Consider the following 23,008-nt stretch of genomic DNA (forward strand, 5'->3'; position numbering starts at 1 on the left):
GTCATCTCAGAGAGTCCTCCAAGTGGTTCTGGCATAACACGCAGGTGATTTTGGCGTGTCTGGCAGGTTGTTCCGTTGTGCTTGGCAGGTGGTTCAGGCTTGGCCGGCAGGTGGTTCCAGACTGTCCAGGACGTGTTTCCAGCTTCTCCGGCATGTGGTTCTGGTACGTCTCAGAGGTGGTTGCGCATGCCCAACAGGTGATACCGGACTGTCCACCACATGGTTCTCGCATGTCTGAGAGGTGGTTCCGGCATGCCCGTAAGGTCATCTCTGAGATTCCACCAAGTGGTTCTGGCATAACACACAGGTGATTTTGGCGTGTCTGGCAGGTTGTTCCGTTGTGCTTGCCAGGTGGTTCAGGCTTGGCCGGCAGGTGGTTCCAGACTGTCCAGGACGTGTTTCCAGCTTCTCCGGCAGGTGGTTCTGGTACGTCTGAGAGGTGGTTCCGCCATGGCTGGCAGGTGATTCCGGACCGTCCCCCAGGTGGTTCTGGCATAGCCAGCAGTTGATATTGGCCTGTCCGGCAGGTGGTTCCAGCGAGTCGAACAGGTGGCTCCGGCGTGCTCGGCAGGTGGTTCCGGTCTGTCCGGTAGGTGATTCCGGCGTGTCCGGCACGTTCTTCCGGCACGTCTGAGAGGTGGTTCCGGCATGCGCGACAGGTGATTCCGGAGTGTCCGCCAGGTGGTTCTGGCATACCTGGCAGGTGATTTTGGCGTTTCCGGCAGGTGTTTCTGGCGAGTCGAGCAGGTGGCTCCGGCATGCTCGGCAGGTGCTTCCTGCGTCTCTGGCACGTGGTTGTGGTGTGTCTGAGAGCTGGTTCCGGCATGTCCGGCAGATGATTCCGGAGTGTCCGCCAAGAGGTTCTGGCATACCCGGCTGGTGATTTTGGCATGTCAGGTAGGTGGTTCCGGCGAGTCGAGCAGGTGGCTCCGGCGTGCTCGGCAGGTTGTTCAGACGGGTCTGGCAGGTGTTTTCCGTCTGTTCGGGGTGTGGTTCCAGCATCTCATGCACATGGTTCTGGCACGTCTGAGATGTGGTTCCGGCCGGCCCGACAGGTGTTTCCACAGTGTCCGCCAATTGGTACTGGCGTAGTTGGCAGGTGATTTTGGCATGACCGGCAGGTGGTTCCAGCAAGCCCGGCAGGTGATTCCGAAGTGTTCCCCAACTGGTTGTGGCGTAGCCGGCAGGTGATTTTTGCGTGTCCGGCAGGTTGTTCTGGCGAGTCGACCAGGTGGTTCCGGCGTGCTCGGCAGGTGCTTCCGGGGTCATTGGCACGTGGTTCTGGCATATCTGAGAGGTGGTTCCGGCATGCCCGGCAGGTGATTCCGGAGTGTTCGCCAAGTGTTTCCGGCGTAGCCGGCAGGTGATTTTGCATGTCCAGCGGTCGTTCCGGCGGGTCGAGCCGGTGGTTCCGGCGTGTCCGGCAGCTGGTTCCGGTCTGTCCGGCAGGTGGTTCTGTGGTGTCCGGCACGAGGTTCAGTCTGAGAGGCTGTGCCGGCATGCCCCTCACGTGATTCCGGCTTGTCCCCGAAGTGGTGCTGGTGTAGCGGGCAGGTGATTTTGGCGTGTCCGGCAGGTGGTTCAGGCGAGTTGAGCAGGTGGTTGCGACGTGCTCGGCAGGTGCTTCCGGCGTCTCCGGCACGTGTTTCTGGCACATCTGACTGGTGGTTCCGGCATGCCCAAAAGTTGATTCCGGTCTGTCCGGTAGGTGGTTCCGGCGTGCACGGCACGTGGTTCTGGTACGTGTCAGAGGTGGTTGCGTATGCCCAACAGGTGATTCCGGACTGTCCGCCACGTGCTTCTGGCACGTCTGAGAGGTGGTTCCAACATGCCCGGCAGGTCATTTCGGAGAGTCGTCCAAGTGGTTCTGGCGTAGCCCGCAGGTGATTTTGGCGTGTCCGGCAGGTGGTTCCGCCATGCTCGGCAGGTGGTTCAGGCATGGCCGTCACGTGGTTCCAGTCTGTCCAGGACGTGTTTCCAGCTTCTCCGGCAGGTGGTTCTGGTACGTCTGAGAGGTGGTTCCGCCATGGCTGGCAGGTGATCCCGGACTGTCCCCCAGGTGGTTCTGGCATAGCCAGCAGTTGATATTGGCCTGTCCGGCAGGTGGTTCCAGCGAGTCGAACAGGTGGCTCCGGCGTTCTTGGCAGGTGGTTCCGGTCTGTCCGGTAGGTGTTTCCGGCGTGTCTGGCACGTGCTTCCGGCACGTCTGAGAGGTGGTTCCGGCATGCGCGGCAGGTGATTCCATAGTGTCCGCCAGGTGGTTCTGGCATACCCGGCAGGTGATTTTGGCGTGTCCGGCAGGTGTTTCTGGCGAGTCGAGCAGGTGGCTCCGGCATGCTCGGCAGCTGCTTCCGGCGTCTCCAGCACTTGGTTCTGGTGTGTCTGAGAGCTGGTTCCGGCATGTCCGGCAGATGATTCCGGAGTGTCCGCCAAGTGGTTCTGGCGTACCCAGCAGGTGATTTTGGCGTGTCAGGGAGGTGGTACCGGTGAGTCGAGCAGGTGGTTCCGGCGTGCTCAGCAGGTGGTTCAGGCGGTTCTGGCAGGTGGTATCCGTCTGTTCGGAGTCTGGTTCCAGCATCTCATGAACACGTTTCTGGCACGTCTGAGATGTGGTTCCAGCCGGCCCGACAGGTGTTTCCGCAGTGTCCGCCAAGCGGTTCTGGCGTAGTTGGCAGGTGATTTTGGCATGACTGGCAGGTGGTTCCAGCAAGCCTGGCAGGTGATTCCAAAGTGTTCACCAACTGGTTGTGGCGTAGCCGGCAGGTGATTTTTGCGTGATCGGCAGGTGGTTCTGGCGAGTCGAGCAGGTGGTTCCGGCGTGCTCGGCTGGTGCTTCCGGGGTCATTGGCACGGGGTTCTGGCATGTCTGAGAGGTGGTTCCTGCATGCCCGGCAAGTGATTCCGGAGTGTTCGCCAAGTGGTTCTGGCATAGTCGGCAGGTGATTTTGGCATGTCCGGCAGGTGGTTCAGGCGAGTTGAGCAGGTGGTTCCAACGTGCTTGGCAGGTGCTTCCGGCGTCTCCGGCACGTGTTTCTGGCACATCTGACAGGTGGTTCCGGCATGCCCGAAAGGTGATTCCGGTCTGTCCGGTAGGTGGTTCCAGCCTGCACGGCATGTGGTTCTGGTACGTCTCAGAGGTCGTTGCGCATGCCCAACAGGTGATTCCGGACTGTCCGCCACATGGTTCTGGCACGTCTGAGAGGTGGTTCCGGCATGCCCGGAAGGTCATCCCAGAGAGTCCTCCAAGTGGTTCTGGCATAACACGCAGGTGATTTTGGCGTGTCTGGCAGGTTGTTCCATTGTGCTTGGCAGGTGGTTCAGGCTTGGCCGGCAGGTGGTTCCAGACTGTCCTGGACGTGGTTCCAGCTTCTCCGGCAGGTGGTTCTGGTACGTCTGAGAGGTGGTTCCGCCATGGCTGGCAGGCGATTCCGGACCGTCCCCCAGGTGGTTCTGGCATAGCCAGCAGTTGATATTGGCCTGTCCGGCAGGTGGTTCCAGCGAGTCGAACAGGTGGCTCCGGCGTGCTCGGCTTGTGGTTCCGGTCTGTCCGGTATGTGATTCCGGCGTGTCCGGCACGTGCTTCCGGCACGTCTGAGAGGTGGTTCCGGCATGCACGACAGGTGATTTCGGAGTGTCCGCCAGGTGGTTCTGGCGTACCCGGCAGGTGATTTTGGCGTGTCCGGCAGGTGTTTCTGGCGAGTCGAGCAGGTGGCTCCGGCATGCTCGGCAGGTGCTTCCGGCGTCTCCGGCACGTGGTTCTGGTGTGTCTGAGAGCTGGTTCCGGCATGTCTGGCAGATGATTCCGCAGTGTCCGCCAAGTGGTTCTGGCATACCCGGCTGGTGATTTGGACATGTCAGGTAGGTGGCTCCGGCGTGCTCGGCTGGTGCTTCCGGGGTCATTGGCACGGGGTTCTGGCATGTCTGAGAGGTGGTTCCTGCATGCCCGGCAAGTGATTCCGGAGTGTTCGCCAAGTGGTTCTGGCATAGTCGGCAGGTGATTTTGGCATGTCCGGCCGGTGGTTCAGGCGAGTTGAGCAGGTGGTTCCAACGTGCTTGGCAGGTGCTTCCGGCGTCTCCGGCACGTGTTTCTGGCACATCTGACAGGTGGTTCCGGCATGCCCGAAAGGTGATTCCGGTCTGTCCGGTAGGTGGTTCCAACCGGCACGGCATGTGGTTCTGGTACGTCTCAGAGGTGGTTGCGCATGCCCAACAGGTGATTCCGGACTGTCCGCCACATGGTTCTGGCACGTCTGAGAGGTGGTTCCGGCATGCCCGGCAGGTCATCCCAGAGAGTCCTCCAAGTGGTTCTGGCATAACACGCAGGTGATTTTGGCGTGTCAGGCAGGTTGTTCCGTTGTGCTTGGCAGGTGGTTCAGGCTTGGCCGGCAGGTGGTTCCAGACTGTCCAGGACGTGTTTCCAGCTTCTCCGGCAGGTGGTTCTGGTACGTCTGAGAGGTGGTTCCGCCATGGCTGGCAGGTGATTCCGGACCGTCCCCCAGGTGGTTCTGGCATAGCCAGCAGTTGATATTGGCCTGTCCGGCAGGTGGTTCCAGAGAGTCGAACAGGTGGCTCCGGCGTGCTCGGCAGGTGGTTCTGGTCTGTCCGGTAGGTCATTCCGGCGTGTCCGGCACGTGCTTCCTGCACGTCTGAGAGGTGGTTCCGGCATGCGCGACAGGTGGTTTCGGAGTGTCCGCCAGGTGGTTCTGGCGTACCCGGCACGTGATTTTGGCGTGTCCGGCAGGTGTTTCTGGCGAGTCGAGCAGGTGGCTCCGGCATGCTCGGCAGGTGCTTCCGGCGTCTCCGGCACGTGGTTCTGGTGTGTCTGAGAGCTGGTTCCGGCATGTCCGGCAGATGATTCCGGAGTTTTCCGCCAAGTGGTTCTGGCATACCCGGCTGGTGATTTGGGCATGTCAGGTAGGTGGCTCCGGCGTGCTCGGCAGGTTGTTCAGACGGGTCTGGCAGGTGTTTTCCGTCTGTTCGGGGTGTGGTTCCAGCATCTCATGCACATGGTTCTGGCACGTCTGAGATGTGGTTCCGGCCGGCCCGACAGGTGTTTCCACAGTGTCCGCCAAGTGGTACTGGCGTAGTTGGCAGGTGATTTTGGCATGACCGGCAGGTGGTTCCAGCAAGCCCGGCAGGTGATTCCGAAGTGTTCCCCAACTGGTTGTGGCGTAGCCGGCAGGTGATTTTTGCGTGTCCGGCAGGTGGTTCTGGCGAGTCGAGCAGGTGGTTCCGGCGTGCTCGGCAGGTGCTTCCGGGGTCATTGGCACGGGGTTCTGGCATATCTGAGAGGTGGTTCCGGCATGCCCGGCAGGTGATTCCGGAGTGTTCGCCAAGTGTTTCCGGCGTAGCCGGCAGGTGATTTTGCATGTCCAGCGGTCGTTCCGGCGGGTCGAGCCGGTGGTTCCGGCGTGTCCGGCAGGTGGTTCCGGTCTTTCCCCAGGTGGTTCTGTGGTGTCCGGCACGAGGTTCAGTCTGAGAGGCTGTGCCGGCATGCCCCTCACGTGATTCCGGCTTGTCCCCGAAGTGGTGCTGGTGTAGCGGGCAGGTGATTTTGGCGTGTCCGGCAGGTGGTTCAGGCGAGTTGAGCAGGTGGTTGCGACGTGCTCGGCAGGTGCTTCCGGCGTCTCCGGCACGTGTTTCTGGCACATCTGACTGGTGGTTCCGGCATGCCCAAAAGTTGATTCCGGTCTGTCCGGTAGGTGGTTCCGGCGTGCACGGCACGTGGTTCTGGTACGTGTCAGAGGTGGTTGCGTATGCCCAACAGGTGATTCCGGACTGTCCGCCACGTGCTTCTGGCACGTCTGAGAGGTGGTTCCAACATGCCCGGCAGGTCATTTCGGAGAGTCGTCCAAGTGGTTCTGGCGTAGCCCGCAGGTGATTTTGGCGTGTACGGCAGGTGGGTCCGCCGTGCTCGGCAGGTGGTTCAGGCATGGCCGTCACGTGGTTCCAGTCTGTCCAGGACGTGTTTCCAGCTTCTCCGGCAGGTGGTTCTGGTACGTCTGAGAGGTGGTTCCGCCATGGCTGGCAGGTGATCCCGGACTGTCCCCCAGGTGGTTCTGGCATAGCCAGCAGTTGATATTGGCCTGTCCGGCAGGTGGTTCCAGCGAGTCGAACAGGTGGCTCCGGCGTTCTTGGCAGGTGGTTCCGGTCTGTCCGGTAGGTGTTTCCGGCGTGTCTGGCACGTGCTTCCGGCACGTCTGAGAGGTGGTTCCGTCATGCGCGGCAGGTGATTCCGGAGTGTCCGCCAGGTGGTTCTGGCGTACCCAGCAGGTGATTTTGGCGTGTCCGGCAGGTGTTTCTGGCGAGTCGAGCAGGTGGCTCCGGCATGCTCGGCAGGTGCTTCCGGCGTCTCCGGCACTTGGTTCTGGTGTGTCTGAGAGCTGGTTCCGGCATGTCCGGCAGATGATTCCGGAGTGTCCGCCAAGTGGTTCTGGCATACCCGGCTGGTGATTTTGGCGTGTCAGGGAGGTGGTACCGGTGAGTCGAGCAGGTGGTTCCGGCGTGCTCAGCAGGTGGTTCAGGCGGTTCTGGCAGGTGGTATGCGTCTGTTCGGGGTGTGGTTCCAGCATCTCACGAACACGTTTCTGGCAAGTCTGAGATGTGGTTCCAGCCGGCCCGACAGGTGTTTCCGCAGTGTCCGCCAAGCGGTTCTGGCGTAGTTGGCAGGTGATTTTGGCATGACTGGCAGGTGGTTCCAGCAAGCCTGGCAGGTGATTCCAAAGTGTTCCCCAACTGGTTGTGGCGTAGCCGGCAGGTGATTTTTGCGTGATCGGCAGGTGGTTCTGGCGAGTCGAGCAGGTGGTTCCGGCGTGCTCGGCTGGTGCTTCCGAGGTCATTGGCACGGGGTTCTGGCATGTCTGAGAGGTGGTTCCTGCATGCCCGGCAAGTGATTCCGGAGTGTTCGCCAAGTGGTTCTGGCATAGTCGGCAGGTGATTTTGGCATGTCCGGCAGGTGGTTCATGCGAGTTGAGCAGGTGGTTCCAACGTGCTTGGCAGGTGCTTCCGGCGTCTCCGGCACGTGTTTCTTGCACATCTGACAGGTGGTTCCGGCATGCCCGAAAGGTGATTCCGGTCTGTCCGGTAGGTGGTTCCAGCCGGCACGGCATGTGGTTCTGGTACGTCTCAGAGGTGGTTGCGCATGCCCAACAGGTGATTCCGGACTGTCCGCCACATGGTTCTGGCACGTCTGAGAGGTGGTTCCGGCATGCCCGGCAGGTCATCCCAGAGAGTCCTCCAAGTGGTTCTGGCATAACACGCAGGTGATTTTGGCGTGTCAGGCAGGTTGTTCCGTTGTGCTTGGCAGGTGGTTCAGGCTTGGCCGGCAGGTGGTTCCAGACTGTCCAGGACGTGTTTCCAGCTTCTCCGGCAGGTGGTTCTGGTACGTCTGAGAGGTGGTTCCGCCATGGCTGGCAGGTGATTCCGGACCGTCCCCCAGGTGGTTCTGGCATAGCCAGCAGTTGATATTGGCCTGTCCGGCAGGTGGTTCCAGCGAGCCGAACAGGTGGCTCCGGCGTGCTCGGCAGGTGGTTCCGGTCTGTCCGGTAGGTGATTCTGGCGTTTCCGGCACGTGCTTCCGGCACATCTGAGAGGTGGTTCCGGCATGCGCGACAGGTGATTTCGGAGTGTCCGCCAGGTGGTTCTGGCGTACCCGGCAGGTGATTTTGGCGTGTCCGGCAGGTGTTTCTGGCGAGTCGAGCAGGTGGCTCCGGAATGCTCGGCAGGTGCTTCCGGCGTCTCCGGCACGTGGTTCTGGTGTGTCTGAGAGCTGGTTCCGTCATGTCCGGCAGATGATTCCGGAGTGTCCGCCAAGTGGTTCTGGCATACCCGGCTGGTGATTTGGGCATGTCAGGTAGGTGGCTCCGGCGTGCTCGGCAGGTTGTTCAGACGGGTCTGGCAGGTGTTTTCCGTCTGTTCGGGGTGTGGTTCCAGCATCTCATGCACATGGTTCTGGCACGTCTGAGATGTGGTTCCGGCCGGCCCGACAGGTGTTTCCACAGTGTCCGCCAAGTGGTACTGGCGTAGTTGGCAGGTGATTTTGGCATGACCGGCAGGTGGTTCCAGCAAGCCCGGCAGGTGATTCCGAAGTGTTCCCCAACTGGTTGTGGCGTAGCCGGCAGGTGATTTTTGCGTGTCCGGCAGGTGGTTCTGGCGAGTCGAGCAGGTGGTTCCGGCGTGCTCGGCAGGTGCTTCCGGGGTCATTGGCACGGGGTTCTGGCATATCTGAGAGGTGGTTCCGGCATGCCCGGCAGGTGATTCCGGAGTGTTCGCCAAGTGTTTCCGGCGTAGCCGGCAGGTGATTTTGCATGTCCAGCGGTCGTTCCGGCGGGTCAAGCCGGTGGTTCCGGCGTGTCCGGCAGGTGGTTCCGGTCTGTCCGGCAGGTGGTTCTGTGGTGTCCGGCACGAGGTTCAGTCTGAGAGGCTGTGCCGGCATGCCCCTCACGTGATTCCGGCTTGTCCCCGAAGTGGTGCTGGTGTAGCGGGCAGGTGATTTTGGCGTGTCGGGCAGGTGGTTCAGGCGAGTTGAGCAGGTGGTTGCGACGTGCTCGACATGTGCTTCCGGCGTCTCCCGCACGTGTTTCTGGGACATCTGACTGGTGGTTCCGGCATGCCCAAAAGTTGATTCCGGTCTGTCCGGTAGGTGGTTCCGGCGTGCACGGCACGTGGTTCTGGTACGTGTCAGAGGTGGTTGCGTATGCCCAACAGGTGATTCCGGACTATCCGCCACGTGCTTCTGGCACGTCTGAGAGGTGGTTCCAACATGCCCGGCAGGTCATTTCGGAGAGTCGTCCAAGTGGTTCTGGCGTAGCCCGCAGGTGATTTTGGCGTGTCCGGCAGGTGTTTCTGGCAAGTCGAGCAGGTGGCTCCGGCATGCTCGGCAGGTGCTTCCGGCGTCTCCGGCACTTGGTTCTGTTGTGTCTGAGAGCTGGTTCCGGCATGTCCGGCAGATGATTCCGGAGTGTCCGCCAAGTGGTTCTGGCATACCCAGCAGGTGATTTTGGCGTGTCAGGGAGGTGGTACCGGTGAGTCGAGCAGGTGGTTCCGGCGTGCTCAGCAGGTGGTTCAGGCGGTTCTGGCAGGTGGTATCCGTCTGTTCGGGGTGTGGTTCCAGCATCTCATGAACACGTTTCTGGCACGTCTGAGATGTGGTTCCAGCCGGCCCGACAGGTGTTTCCGCAGTGTCCGCCAAGCGGTTCTGGCGTAGTTGGCAGGTGATTTTGGCATGACTGGCAGGTGGTTCCAGCAAGCCTGGCAGGTGATTCCAAAGTGTTCCCCAACTGGTTGTGGCGTAGCCGGCAGGTGATTTTTGCGTGATCGGCAGGTGGTTCTGGCGAGTCGAGCAGGTGGTTCCGGCGTGCTCGGCTGGTGCTTCCGGGCTCATTGGCACGGGGTTCTGGCATGTCTGAGACGTGGTTCCTGCATGCCCGGCAAGTGATTCCGGAGTGTTCGCCAAGTGGTTCTGGCATAGTCGGCAGGTGATTTTGGCATGTCCGGCAGGTGGTTCAGGCGAGTTGAGCAGGTGGTTCCAACATGCTTGGCAGGTGCTTCCGGCGTCTCCGGCACGTGTTTCTGGCACATCTGACAGGTGGTTCCGGCTTGCCCGAAAGGTGATTCCGGTCTGTCCGGTAGGTGGTTCCAGCCGGCACGGCATGTGTTTCTGGTACGTCTCAGAGGTGGTTGCGCATGCCCAACAGGTGATTCCGGACTGTCCGCCACATGGTTCTGGCACGTCTGAGAGGTGGTTCCGGCATGCCCGGCAGGTCATCCCAGAGAGTCCTCCAAGTGGTTCTGGCATAACACGCAGGTGATTTTGGCATGTCAGGCAGGTTGTTCCGTTGTGCTTGGCAGGTGGTTCAGGCTTGGCCGGCAGGTGGTTCCAGACTGTCCAGGACGTGTTTCCAGATTCTCCGGCAGGTGGTTCTGGTACGTCTCAGAGGTGGTTGCGCATGCCCAACAGGTGATACCGGACTGTCCACCACATGGTTCTGGCACGTCTGAGAGGTGGTTCCGGCATGCCCGTAAGGTCATCTCAGAGAGTCCACCAAGTGGTTCTGGCATAACACACAGGTGATTTTGGCGTGTCTGGCAGGTTGTTCCGTTGTGCAGGTGGTTCAGGCTTGGCCGGCAGGTGGTTCCAGACTGTCCAGGACGTGTTTCCAGCTTCTCCGGCAGGTGGTTCTGGTACGTCTGAGAGGTTGTTCCGCCATGGCTGGCAGGTGATTCCGGACCGTCCCCCAGGTGGTTCTGGCATAGCCAGCAGTTGATATTGGCCTGTCCGGCAGGTGGTTCCAGCGAGTTGAACAGGTGGCTCCGGTGTGCTCGGCAGGTGGTTCCGGTCTGTGCGGTAGGTTATTCCGGCGTGTCCGGCACGTGCTTCTGACACGTCTGAGAGGTGGTTCCGGCATGCGCGACAGGTGATTTCGGAGTGTCCGCCAGGTGGTTCTGGCGTACCCGGCAGGTGATTTTGGCGTGTCCGGCAGGTGTTTCTGGCGAGTCGAGCAGGTGGCTCCGGCATGCTCGGCAGGTGCTTCCGGCGTCTCCGGCACGTGGTTCTGGTGTGTCTGAGAGCTGGTTCCGGCATGTCCAGCAGATGATTCCGGAGTGTCCGCCAAGTGGTTCTGGCATACCCGGCTGGTGATTTGGGCATGTCAGGTAGGTGGCTCCGTCGTGCTCGGCAGGTTGTTCAGACTGGTCTGGCAGGTGATTTCCGTCTGTTCTGGGTGTGGTTCCAGCATCTCATGCACATGGTTCTGGCACGTCTGAGATGTGGTTCCGGCCAGCCCGACAGGCGTTTCCACAGTGTCCGCCAAGTGGTACTGGCGTAGTTGGCAGGTGATTTTGGCATGACCGGCAGGTGGTTCCAGCAAGCCCGGCAGGTGATTCCGAAGTGTTCCCCAACTGGTTGTGGCGTAGCCGGCAGTTGATTTTTGCGTGTCCGGCAGGTGGTTCTGGCGAGTCGAGCAGGTGGTTCCGGCGTGCTCGGCAGGTGCTTCCGGGGTCATTGGCACGTGGTTCTGGCATATCTGAGAGGTGGTTCCGGCATGACCGGCAGGTGATTCCGGAGTGTTCGCCAAGTGTTTCCGGCGTAGCCGGCAGGTGATTTTGCATGTCCAGCGGTCGTTCCGGCGGGTCGAGCCGGTGGCTCCGGCGTGTCCGGCAGGTGGTTCCGGTCTGTCCGGCAGGTGCTTCTGTGGTGTCCGGCACGAGGTTCAGTCTGAGAGGCTGTGCCGGCATGCCCCTCACGTGATTCCGGCTTGTCCCCGAAGTGGTGCTGGTGTAGCGGGCAGGTGATTTTGGCGTGTCCGGCAGGTGGTTCAGGCGAGTTGAGCAGGTGGTTGCGACGTGCTCGGCAGGTGCTTCCGGCGTCTCCGGCACGTGTTTCTGGCACATCAGACTGGTGGTTCCGGCATGCCCAAAAGTTGATTCCGGTCTGTCCGGTAGGTGGTTCCGGCGTGCACGGCACGTGGTTCTGGTACGTCTCAGAGGTGGTTGCGTATGCCCAACAGGTGATTCCGGACTGTCCGCCACGTGCTTCTGGCACGTCTGAGAGGTGGTTCCGGCATGCGCGACAGGTGATTTCGGAGTGTCCGCCAGGTGGTTCTGGCGTACCCGACAGGTGATTTTGGCGTGTCCGGCAGGTGTTTCTGGCGAGTCGAGCTGGTGGCTCCGGCATGCTCGGCAGGTGCTTCCGGGGTCATTGGCACGAGGTTCTGGCATATCTGAGAGGTGGTTCCGGCATGCCCGGCAGGTGATTCCGGTGTGTTCGCCAAGTGTTTCCGGCGTAGCCGGCAGGTGATTTTGCATGTCCAGCGGTCGTTCCGGCGGGTCGAGCCGGTGGATCCGGTGTGTCCGGCAGGTGGTACCGGTCTGTCCGGCAGGTGGTTCTGTGGTGTCCGGCACGAGGTTCAGTCTGAGAGGCTGTGCCGGCATGCCCCTCACGTGATTCCGGCTTGTCCCCGAAGTGGTGCTGGTGTGGCGGTCAGGTGATTTTGGCATGTCCGGCAGGTGGTTCCAGCGAGTCGAACAGGTGGCTCCGGCGTTCTTGGCAGGTGGTTCCGGTCTATCCGGTAGGTGTTTACGGCGTGTCTGGCTCGTGCTTCCGGCACGTCTGAGAGGTGGTTCCGGCATGCGCGGCAGGTGATTCCGTAGTGTCCGCCAGGTGGTTCTGGCATACCCAGCAGGTGATTTTGGCATGTCAGGGAGGTGGTACCGTTGAGTCGAGCAGGTGGTTCCGGCGTGCTCGGCAGGTGCTTCCGGCGTCTCCGGCACGTGTTTCTGGCACATCTGACAGGTGGTTCCGGCATGCCCAAAAGTTGATTCCGGTCTGTCCGGTAGGTGGTTCCGGCGTGCACGGCACGTGGTTCTGGTCCGTGTCAGAGGTGGTTGCGTATGCCCAACAGGTGATTCCGGACTGTCCGCCACGTGCTTCTGGCACGTCTGAGAGGTGGTTCCAACATGCCCGGCAGGTCATTACGGAGAGTCGTCCAAGTGGTTCTGGCGTAGCCCGCAGGTGATTTTGGCGTGTCCGGCAGGTGGTTCCGCCGTGCTCGGCAGGTGGTTCAGGCACGGCCGTCACGTGGTTCCAGTCTGTCCAGGACGTGTTTCCAGCTTCTCCGTCAGGTGGTTCTGGTACGTCTGAGAGGTGGTTCCGCCATGGCTGGCAGGTGATCCCGGACTGTCCCCCAGGTGGTTCTGGCATAGCCAGCATTTCATATTGGCCTGTCCGGCAGGTGGTTCCAGCGAGTCGAACAGGTGGCTCCGGCGTGCTCGGCAGGTGGTTCCGGTCTGTCCGGTAGGTGTTTCCGGCGTGTCTGGCACGTGCTTCCGGCACGTCTGAGAGGTGATTCCGGCATGCGCGGCAGGTGATTCCGTAGTGTCCTCCAGGTGGTTCTGGCATACCCGGCAGGTGATTTTGGCGTGTCCGGCAGGTGTTTCTGGCGAGTCGAGCCGGTGGCTCCGGCATGCTCGGCAGGTGCTTCCGGCGTCTCCGGCACGTGGTTCTGGTGTGTCTGAGAGCTGGTTCCGGCATGCCCGGCAGATGATTCCGGAGTGTCCGCCAAGTGGTTCTGGCATACCCAGCATGTGATTTTGGCGTGTCAGAGAGGTGGTACCGGTGAGTCGAGCAGGTGGTTCCGGCGTGCTCAGCAGGTGGTTCAGGCGGTTCTGGCAGGTGGTATCCGTCTGTTCGGGGTGTGGTTCCAGCATCTCATGAACACGTTTCTGGCACGTCTGAGATGTGGTTCCGGCCGGCCCGACAGGTGTTTCCGCAGTGTCCGCCAAGCTGTTCTGGCGTAGTTGGCAGGTGATTTTGGCATGACTGGCAGGTGGTTCCAGCAAGCCTGGCAGGTGATTCCAAAGTGTTCACCAACTGGTTGTGGCGTAGCCGGCAGGTGATTTTTGCGTGATCGGCAGGTGGTTCTGGCGAGTCGAGCAGGTGGTTCCGGCGTGCTCGGCTGGTGCTTCCGGGGTCATTGGCACGGGGTTCTGGCATGTCTGAGAGGTGGTTCCTGCATGCCCGGCAAGTGATTCCGGAGTGTTCGCCAAGTGGTTCTGGCATAGTCGGCAGGTGATTTTGGCATGTCCGGCAGGTGGTTCAGGCGAGTTGAGCAGGTGGTTCCAACGTGCTTGGCAGGTGCTTCCGGCGTCTCCGGCACGTGTTTCTGGCGCATCTGACAGGTGGTTCCGGCATGCCCGAAAGGTGATTCTGGTCTGTCCGGTAGGTGGTTCCAGCCGGCACGGCATGTGGTTCTGGTGCGTCTCAGAGGTGGTTGCGCATGCCCAACAGGTGATTCCGGACTGTCCGCCACATGGTTCTGGCACGTCTGAGAGGTGGTTCCGGCATGCCCGGCAGGTCATCCGAGAGAGTCCTCCCAGTGGTTCTGGCATAACACGCAGGTGATTTTGGCGTGTCTGGCAGGTTGTTCCGTTGTGCTTGGCAGGTGGTTCAGGCTTGGCCGGCAGGTGGTTCCAGACTGTCCAGGACGTGTTTCCAGCTTCTCCGGCAGGTGGTTCTGGTACGTCTGAGAGGTGGTTCCGCCATGGCTGGCAGGTGATTCCGGACCGTCCCCCAGGTGGTTCTGGCATAGCCAGCAGTTAGTATTGGCCTGTCCGGCAGGTGGTTCCAGCGAGTCGAACAGGTGGCTCCGGCGTGCTCGGCAGGTGGTTCCGGTCTGTCCGGTAGGTGATTCCGGCGTGTCCGGCACGTGCTTCCGGCACGTCTGAGAGGTGGTTCCGGCATGCGCGACAGGTGATTTCGGAGTGTCCGCCAGGTGGTTCTGGCGTACCCGGCAGGTGATTTTGGCGTGTCCGGCAGGTGTTTCTGGCGAGTCGAGCAGGTGGCTCCGGCATGCTCGGCAGGTGCTTCCGGCGTCTCCGGCACTTGGTTCTGGTGTGTCTGAGAGCTGGTTCCGGCATGCCCGGCAGGTCATCCCAGAGAGTCCTCCAAGTGGTTCTGGCATACCCAGCAGGTGATTTTGGCGTGTCTGGCAGGTTGTTCCGTTGTGCTTGGCAGGTGGTTCAGGCTTGGCCGGCAGGTGGTTCCAGACTGTCCAGGACGTGTTTCCAGCTTCTCCGGCAGGTGGTTCTGGTACGTCTGAGAGGTGGTTCCGCCATGGCTGGCAGGTGATTCCGGACCGTCCCCCAGGTGGTTCTGGCATAGCCAGCAGTTGATATTGGCCTGTCCGACAGGTGGTTCCAGCAAGTCGAACAGGTGGCTCCGGCGTGCTCGGCAGGTGGTTCCGCTCTGTCCGGTAGGTGATTCCAGCGTGTCCGGCACGTGCTTCCGGCACGTCTGAGAAGTGGTTCCGGCATGCGCGGCAGGCGATTTCGGAGTGTCCGCCAGGAGTTTCTGGCATACCCGGCAGGTGATTTTGGCGTGTCCGGCAGGTGTTTCTGGCGAGTCGAGCAGGTGGCTCCGGCATGCTCGTCAGGTGCTTCCGGCGTCTCCGGCACTTGGTTCTGGTGTGTCTGAGAGCTGGTTCCGGCATGTCCGGCAGATGATTCCGGAGTGTCCGCCAAGTGGCTCTGGCATACCCAGCATGTGATTTTGGCGTGTCAGAGAGGTGGTACCGGTGAGTCAAGCAGGTGGTTCCGGCGTGCTCAGCAGGTGGTTCAGGCGGTTCTGGCAGGTGGTATCCGTCTGTTCGGGGTCTGGTTCCAGCATCTCATGAACACGGTTCTGGCACGTCTGAGATGTGGTTCCAGCCGGCCCGACAGGTGTTTCCGCAGTGTCCGCCAAGCGGTTCTGGCGTAGTTGGCAGGTGATTTTGGCATGACCGGCAGGTTGTTCCAGCAAGCCTGGCAGGTGATTCCAAAGTGTTCACCAACTGGTTGTGGCGTAGCCGGCAGGTGATTTTTGCGTGATCGGCAGTTGGTTCTGACGAGTCGAGCAGGTGGTTCCGGCGTGCTCGGCTGGTGCTTCCGAGGTCATTGGCACGGGGTTCTGGCATTTCTGAGAGGTGGTTCCTCCATGCCCGGCAAGTGATTCCGGAGTGTTCGCCAAGTGGTTCTGGCATAGTCGGCAGGTGATTTTGGCATGTCCGGCAGGTGGTTCAGGCGAGTTGAGCAGGTGGTTCCAACGTGCTTGGCAGGTGCTTCCGGCGTCTCCGGCACGTGTTTCTGGCACATCTGACTGGTGGTTCCGGCATGCCCGAAAGGTGATTCCGGTCTGTCCGGTAGGTGGTTCCAGCCTGCACGGCATGTGGTTCTGGTACGTCTCAGAGGTGGTTGCGCATGCCCAACAGGTGATTCCGGACTGTCCGCCACATGGTTCTGGCACGTCTGAGAGGTGGTTCCGGCATGCCCGGCAGGTCATCCCAGAGAGTCCTCCAAGAGGTTCTGGCATAACACGCAGGTGATTTTGGCGTGTCTGGCAGGTTGTTCCGTTGTGCTTGGCAGGTGGTTCAGGCTTGGCCGGCAGGTGGTTCCAGACTGTCCAGGACGTGTTTCCAGCTTCTCCGGCAGGTGGTTCTGGTACGTCTGAGAGGTGGTTCCGCCATGGCTGGCAGGTGATTCCGGACCGTCCCCCAGGTGGTTCTGGCATAGCCAGCAGTTGATATTGGCCTGTCCGGCAGGTGGTTCCAGCGAGTCGAACAGGTGGCTCCGGCGTGCTCGGCAGGTGGTTCCGGTCTGTCCGGTACGTGATTCCGGCGTGTCCGGCACGTGCTTCCGACACGTCTGACAGGTGGTTCCGGCATGCGCGACAGGTGATTTCGGAGTGTCCGCCAGGTGGTTCTGGCGTACCCGGCAGGTGATTTTGGCGTGTCTGGCAGGCGTTTCTGGCGAGTCGAGCAGGTGGCTCCGGCATGCTCGGCAGGTGCTTCCGGCGTCTCCGGCACTTGGTTCTGGTGTGTCTGAGATCTGGTTCCGGCATGTCCGGCAGATGATTCCGGAGTGTCCGCCAAGTGGTTCTGGCATACCCGGCTGGTGAGCTTGGCATGTCAGGTAGGTGGTTCCGGCGAGTCGAGCAGGTGGCTCCGGCGTGCTCGGCAGGTTGTTCAGACGATTCTGGCAGGTGTTTTCCGTCTGTTCGGGGTGTGGTTCCAGCATCTCATGCACATGGTTCTGGCACGTCTGAGATGTGGTTCCGGCCGGCCCGACAGGTGTTTCCACAGTGTCCGCCAAGTGGTACTGGCGTAGTTGGCAGGTGATTTTGGCATGACCGGCAGGTGGTTCCAGCAAGCCCGGCAGGTGATTCCGAAGTGTTCCCCAACTGGTTGTGGCGTAGCCGGCAGGTGATTTTTGCGTGTCCGGCAGGTGGTTCTGGCGAGTCGAGCAGGTGGTTCCGGCGTGCTCGGCAGGTGCTTCCGGGGTCATTGGCACGTGGTTCTGGCATATCTGAGAGGTGGTTCCGGCATGCCCGGCAGGAGATTCCGGAGTGTTCGCCAAGTGTTTCCGGCGTAGCCGGCAGGTGATTTTGCATGTCCAGCGGTCGTTCCGGCGGGTCGAGCCGGTGGTTCCGGCGTGTCCGGCAGGTGGTTCCGGTCTGTCCGGCAGGTGGTTCTGTGGTGTCCGGCACGAGGTTCAGTCTGTGAGGCTGTGCCGGCATGCCCCTCACGTGATTCCGGCTTGTCGCCGAAGTGGTGCTGGTGTAGCGGGCAGGTGATTTTGGCCTGTCCGGCAGGTGGTTCCAGCGAGTCGAACAGGTGGCTCCGGCGTGCTCGGCAGGTGCTTCCGGCGTCTCCGGCACGTGGTTCTGGTGTGTCTGAGAGCTGGTTCCGGCATGTCCGGCAGATGATTCCGGACTGTCCGCCAAGTGGTTCTGGCATACCCGGCTGGTGATTTGGGCATGTCAGTTAGGTGGCTCCGGCGTGCTCGGCAGGTTGTTCAGACGGGTCTGGCAGGTGTTTTCCGTCTGTTCTGGGTGTGGTTCCAGCATCTCATGCACATGGTTCTGGCACGTCTGAGATGTGGTTCCGGCCGGCCCGACAGGTGTTTCCACAGTGTCCGCCAAGTGGTACTGGCGTAGTTGGCAGGTGATTTTGGCATGACCGGCAGGTGGTTCCAGCAAGCCCGGCAGGTGATTCCGAAGTGTTCCCCAACTGGTTGTGGCGTAGCCGGCAGGTGATTTGTGCGTGTCCGGCAGGTGGTTCTGGCGAGTCGAGCAGGTGGTTCCGGCGTGCTCGGCAGGTGCTTCCGGGGTCATTGGCACGTGGTTCTGGCATATCTGAGAGGTGGTTCCGGCATGCCGGGCCGGTGATTCCGGAGTGTTCGCCAAGTGTTTCCGGTGTAGCCGGCCGGTGATTTTGCATGTCCAGCGGTCGTTCCGGCGGGTCGAGCCGGTGGTTCCGGCGTGTCCGGCAGGTGGTTCCGGTCTGTCCGGCAGGTGGTTCTGTGTGTCCGGCACGAGGTTCAGTCTGAGAGGCTGTGCCGGCATGCCCCTCACGTGATTCCGGCTTGTCCCCGAAGTGGTGCTGGTGTAGCGGGCAGGTGATTTTGGCGTGTCCGGCAGGTGGTTCAGGCGAGTTGAGCAGGTAGTTGCGACGTGCTCGGCAGGTGCTTCCGGCGTCTCCGGCACGTGTTTCTGGCACATCTGACTGGTGGTTCCGGCATGCCCAAAAGTTGATTCCGGTCTTTCCGGTAGGTGGTTCCGGCATGCACGGCACGTGGTTCTGGTACGTGTCAGAGGTGGTTGCGTATGCCCAACAGGTGATTCCGGACTGTCCGCCACGTGCTTCTGGCACGTCTGAGAGGTGGTTCCAACATGCCCGGCAGGTCATTTCGGAGAGTCGTCCAAGTGGTTCTGGCGTAGCCCGCAGGTGATTTTGGCGTGTCCGGCAGGTGGTTCCGCCGTGCTCGGCAGGTGGTTCAGGCATGGCCGTCACGTGGTTCCAGTCTGTCCAGGACGTGTTTCCAGCTTCTCCGGCAGGTGGTTCTGGTACGTCTGAGAGGTGGTTCCGCCGTGGCTGTCAGGTGATCCCGGACTGTCCCCCAGGTGGTTCTGGCATAGCCAGCAGTTGATATTGGCCTGTCCGGCAGGTGGTTCCAGCGAGTCGAACAGGTGGCTCCGGCGTTCTTGGCAGGTGGTTCCGGTCTGTCCGGTAGGTGTTTCCGGCGTGTCCGGCACGTGCTTCCGGCACGTCTGAGAGGTGGTTCCGGCATGCGCGGCAGGTGATTCCGTAGTGTCCGCCAGGTGGTTCTGGCATACCCGGCAGGTGATTTTGGCGTGTCCGGCAGGTGTTTCTGGCGAGTCGAGCAGGTGGCTCCGGCATGCTCGGCAGGTGCTTCCGGCGTCTCCGGCACTTGGTTCTGGTGTGTCTGAGAGCTGGTTCCGGCATGTCCGGCAGATGATTCCGGAGTGTCCGCCAAGTGGTTCTGGCATACCCAGCAGGTGATTTTGGCATGTCAGGGAGGTGGTACCGGTGAGTCGAGCACGTCTTTCCGGCGTGCTCAGCACGTGGTTCAGGCGGGTCTGGCAGGTGGTATCCGTTTGTTCGGGGTGTGGTTCCAGCATCTCATGAACACGTTTCTGGCACGTCTGAGATCTGGTTCCAGCCGGCCCGACAGGTGTTTCCACAGTGTCCGCCAAGCGGTTCTGGCGTAGTTGGCAGGTGATTTTGGCATGACCGGCAGGTGGTTCCAGCAAGCCCGGCAGGTGATTCCGAAGTGTTCCCCAACTGGTTGTGGCGTAGCCGGCAGGTGATTTTTGCGTGTCCGGCAGGTGGTTCTGGCGAGTCGAGCAGGTGGTTCCGGCGTGCTCGGCAGGTGCTTCCGGGGTCATTGGCACGGGGTTCTGGCATATCTGAGAGGTGGTTCCGGGATGCGCGGCAGGTGATTCCGTAGTGTCCGCCAGGTGGTTCTGGCGTACCCGGCAGGTGATTTTGGCGTGTCCGGCAGGTGTTTCTGGCGAGTCGAGCAGGTGGCTCCGGCATGCTCGGCAGGTGCTTCCGGCGTCTCCGGCACGTGGTTCTGCTGTGTCTGAGAGCTGGTTCCGGCATGCCCGGCAGATGATTCCGGAGTGTCCGCCAAGTGGTTCTGGCATACCCGGCTGGTGATTTTGGCATGTCAGGTAGGTGGTTCCGGCGAGTCGAGCAGGTGGCTCCGGCGTGCTCGGCAGGCTGTTCAGACGGGACTGGCAGGTGTTTTCCGTCTGTTCGTGGTGTGGCTCCAGCATCTCATGCACATGGTTCTGGCACGTCTGAGATGTGGTTCCGGCCGGCCCGACAGGTGTTTCCACAGTGTCCGCCAAGTGGTACTGGCGTAGTTGGCAGGTGATTTTGGCATGACCGGCAGGTGGTTCCAGCAAGCCCGGCAGGTGATTCCGAAGTGTTCCCCAACTGGTTGTGGCGTAGCCGGCAGGTGATTTTTGCGTGTCCGGCAGGTGGTTCCGGCGAGTCGAGCAGGTGGTTCCGGCGTGCTCGGCAGGTGCTTCCGGGGTCATTGGCGCGTGGTTCTGGCATATCTGAGAGGTGGTTCCGGCATGCCCGGCAGGTGATTCCGTAGTGTCCGCCAGGTGGTTCTGGCATAGTCGGCAGGTGATTTTGGCATGTCCGGCAGGTGGTTCAGGCGAGTTGAGCTGGTGGTTCCAACGTGCTTGGCAGGTGCTTCCGGCGTCTCCGGCACGTGTTTCTGGCACATCTGACAGGTGGTTCCGGCATGCCCGAAAGGTGATTCCGGTCTGTTTGGTAGGTGGTTCCAGCCTGCACGGCATGTGGTTCTGGTACGTCTCAGAGGTGGTTGCGCATGCCGAACAGGTGATTCCGGACTGTCCGCCACATGGTTCTGGCACGTCTGAGAAGTGGTTCCGGCATGCCCGGCAGGTCATCCCAGAGAGTCCTCCAAGTGGTTCTGGCATAACACGCAGGTGATTTTGGCGTGTCTGGCAGGTTGTTCCGTTGTGCTTGACAGGTGGTTCCGGCTTGGCCGGCAGGTGGTTCCAGACTGTCCAGGACGTGTTTCCAGCTTCTCCGGCAGGTGGTTCTGGTACGTCTGAGAGGTGGTTCCGCCATGGCTGGCAGGTGATTCTGGACCGTCCCCCAGGTGGTTCTGGCATAGCCAGCATTTGATATTGGCCTGTCCGGCAGGTGGTTCCAGCGAGTCGAACAGGTGGCTCCGGTGTGCTCGGCAGGTGGTTCCGGTCTGTCCGGTTGGTGATTCCGGCGTGTCCGGCACGTGCTTCCGGCACGTCTGAGACGTGGTTCCGGCATGCGCGACAGGTGATTTCGGCGTGTCCGCCAGGTGGTTCTGGCGTACCCGGCAGGTGATTTTGGTGTGTCCGGCAGGTGTTTCTGGCGATTCGAGCAGGTGGCTCCGGCATGCTCGGCAGGTTCTTCCGGCGTCTCCGGCACGTGGTTCTGGTGTGTCTGAGAGCTGGTTCCGGCATGTCCGGCAGATGATTCCGGAGTGTCCGCCAAGTGGTTCTGGCATACCCGGCTGGGGATTTTGGCATGTCAGGTAGGTGGTTCCGGTGAGTCGAGCAGGTGGCTCCGGCGTGCTCGGCAGGTTGTTCACACGGGTCTGGCAGGTGTTTTCCGTCTGTTCGGGGTGTGGTTCCAGCATCTCATGCACATGGTTCTGGCACGTCTGAGATGTGGTTCCGGACGGCCCGACAGGTGTTTCCACAGTGTCCGCCAAGTGGTACTGGCGTAGTTGGCAGGTGATTTTGGCATGACCGGCAGGTGGTTCCAGCAAGCCTGGCAGGTGATTCCGAAGTGTTCCCCAACTGGTTGTGGCGTAGCCGGCAGGTGATTTCTGCGTGTCCGTCAGTTGGTTCTGGCGAGTCGAGCAGGTGGTTCCGGCGTGCTCGGCAGGTGCTTCCGGGGTCATTGGCACGTGGTTCTGGCATATCTGAGAGGTGGTTCCGGCATGCCCGGCAGGTGATTCCGGAGTGTTCGCCAAGTGCTTCCGGTGTAGCCGGCAGGTGATTTTGCACGTCCAGCGGTCGTTCCGGCGGGTCGAGCCGGTGGTTCCGGCGTGTCCGGCAGGTGGTTCCGGTCTGTCCGGCAGGTGGTTCTGTGGTGTCCGGCACGAGGTTCAGTCTGAGAGGCTGTGCCGGCATGCCCCTCACGTGATTCCGACTAGTCCCAGAAGTGGTGCTGGTGTAGCGGGCAGGTGATTTTGGCGTGTCCGGCAGGTGGTTCAGGCGAGTTGAGCAGGTGGTTCCGACGTGCTCGGCAGGTGCTTCCGGCGTCTCTGGCACGTGTTTCTGGCACATCTGACTGGTGGTTCCGGCATGCCCAAAAGTTGGTTCCGGTCTGTCCGGTAGGTGGTTCCGGCGTGCACGGCACGGGGTTCTGGTACGTGTCAGAGGTGGTTGCGTATGCCCAACAGGTGATTCCGGACTGTCCGCGACGTGCTTCTGGCACGTCTGAGAGGTGGTTCCAACATGCCCGGCAGGTCATTTCGGAGAGTCATCCAAGTGGCTCTGGCGTAGCCCGCAGGTGATTTTGGCGTGTCCGGCAGGTGGTTCCGCCGTGCTCGGCAGGTGGTTCAGGCATGGCCGTCACGTGGTTCGAGTCTGTCCAGGACGTGTTTCCAGCTTCTCGGGCAGGTGGTTCTGACACGTCTGAGAGGTGGTTCCGCCATGGCTGGCAGGTGATCCCGGACTGTCCCCCAGGTGGTTCTGGCATAGCCAGCAGTTGATATTGGCCTGTCCGGCAGGTGGCTCCAGCGAGTCGAACAGGTGGCTCAGGCGATCTTGGCAGGTGGTTCCGGTCTGTCCGGTAGGTGTTTCCGGCGTGTCTGGCACGTGCTTCCGGCACGTCTGAGAGGTGGTTCTGGCATGCGCGGCAGGTGATTCCGTAGTTTCCGCCAGGTGGTTCTGGCATACCCGGCAGGTGATTTTGGCGTGTCCGGCAGGTGTTTCTGGCGAGTCGAGCAGGTGGCTCTTTGGAAGAGATGTTCCTACTAGGCTGTAAGAGCACTGTGCAGAGCGAGTTGTTTCTTAGCTTCCCAAAGAGCTGGAAGCAAGACGCTGTGGGGCCCAACTCGCCCTTTGGAAACAAGCCTGCACGTTGTGCCTTTCAGCTCTAGGGCAAAGTAGCACACCCAGAGCAGAAGTCCTACTTCAGCCAGATCAGGCCTGCAAAGAAACTGCGTTTCACAGGCCTTTGGAAGAGATGTTCCCGGTAGGCTGTAAGAGCACTGTGCAGAGCGAGTTGTTTCTTAGCTTCCCAAAGAGCTGGAAGCAAGATGCTGTGGGGCCCAACTCGCCCTTTGTAGAGAAGCCTGCACGTTGTGCCTTTCAGCTCTAGGGCAAAGTAGCACACCCAGAGCAGAAGTCCTACTTCAGCCAGATCAGGCCTGCAAAGAAACTGCGTTTCACAGGCCTTTGGAATAGAAGTTCCCGGTAGGCTGTAAGAGCACTGTGCAGAGCGAGTTGTGTCTTAGCTTCCCAAAGAGCTGGAAGCAAGATGCTGTGGGGCCCAACTCGCCCTTTGGAAAGAAGCCTGCACGTTGTGCCTTTCAGCTCTAGGGCAAAGTAGCACACCCAGAGCAGAAGTCCTACTTCAGCCAGATCAGGCCTGCAAAGAAACTGCGTTTCACAGGCCTTTGGAAGAGATGTTCCCGG

Source organism: Equus caballus, unplaced genomic scaffold (genome assembly GCF_041296265.1).
Source record: "Equus caballus isolate H_3958 breed thoroughbred unplaced genomic scaffold, TB-T2T haplotype1-0000019, whole genome shotgun sequence".
Classification (NCBI taxonomy): Eukaryota; Metazoa; Chordata; class Mammalia; order Perissodactyla; family Equidae; genus Equus; species Equus caballus.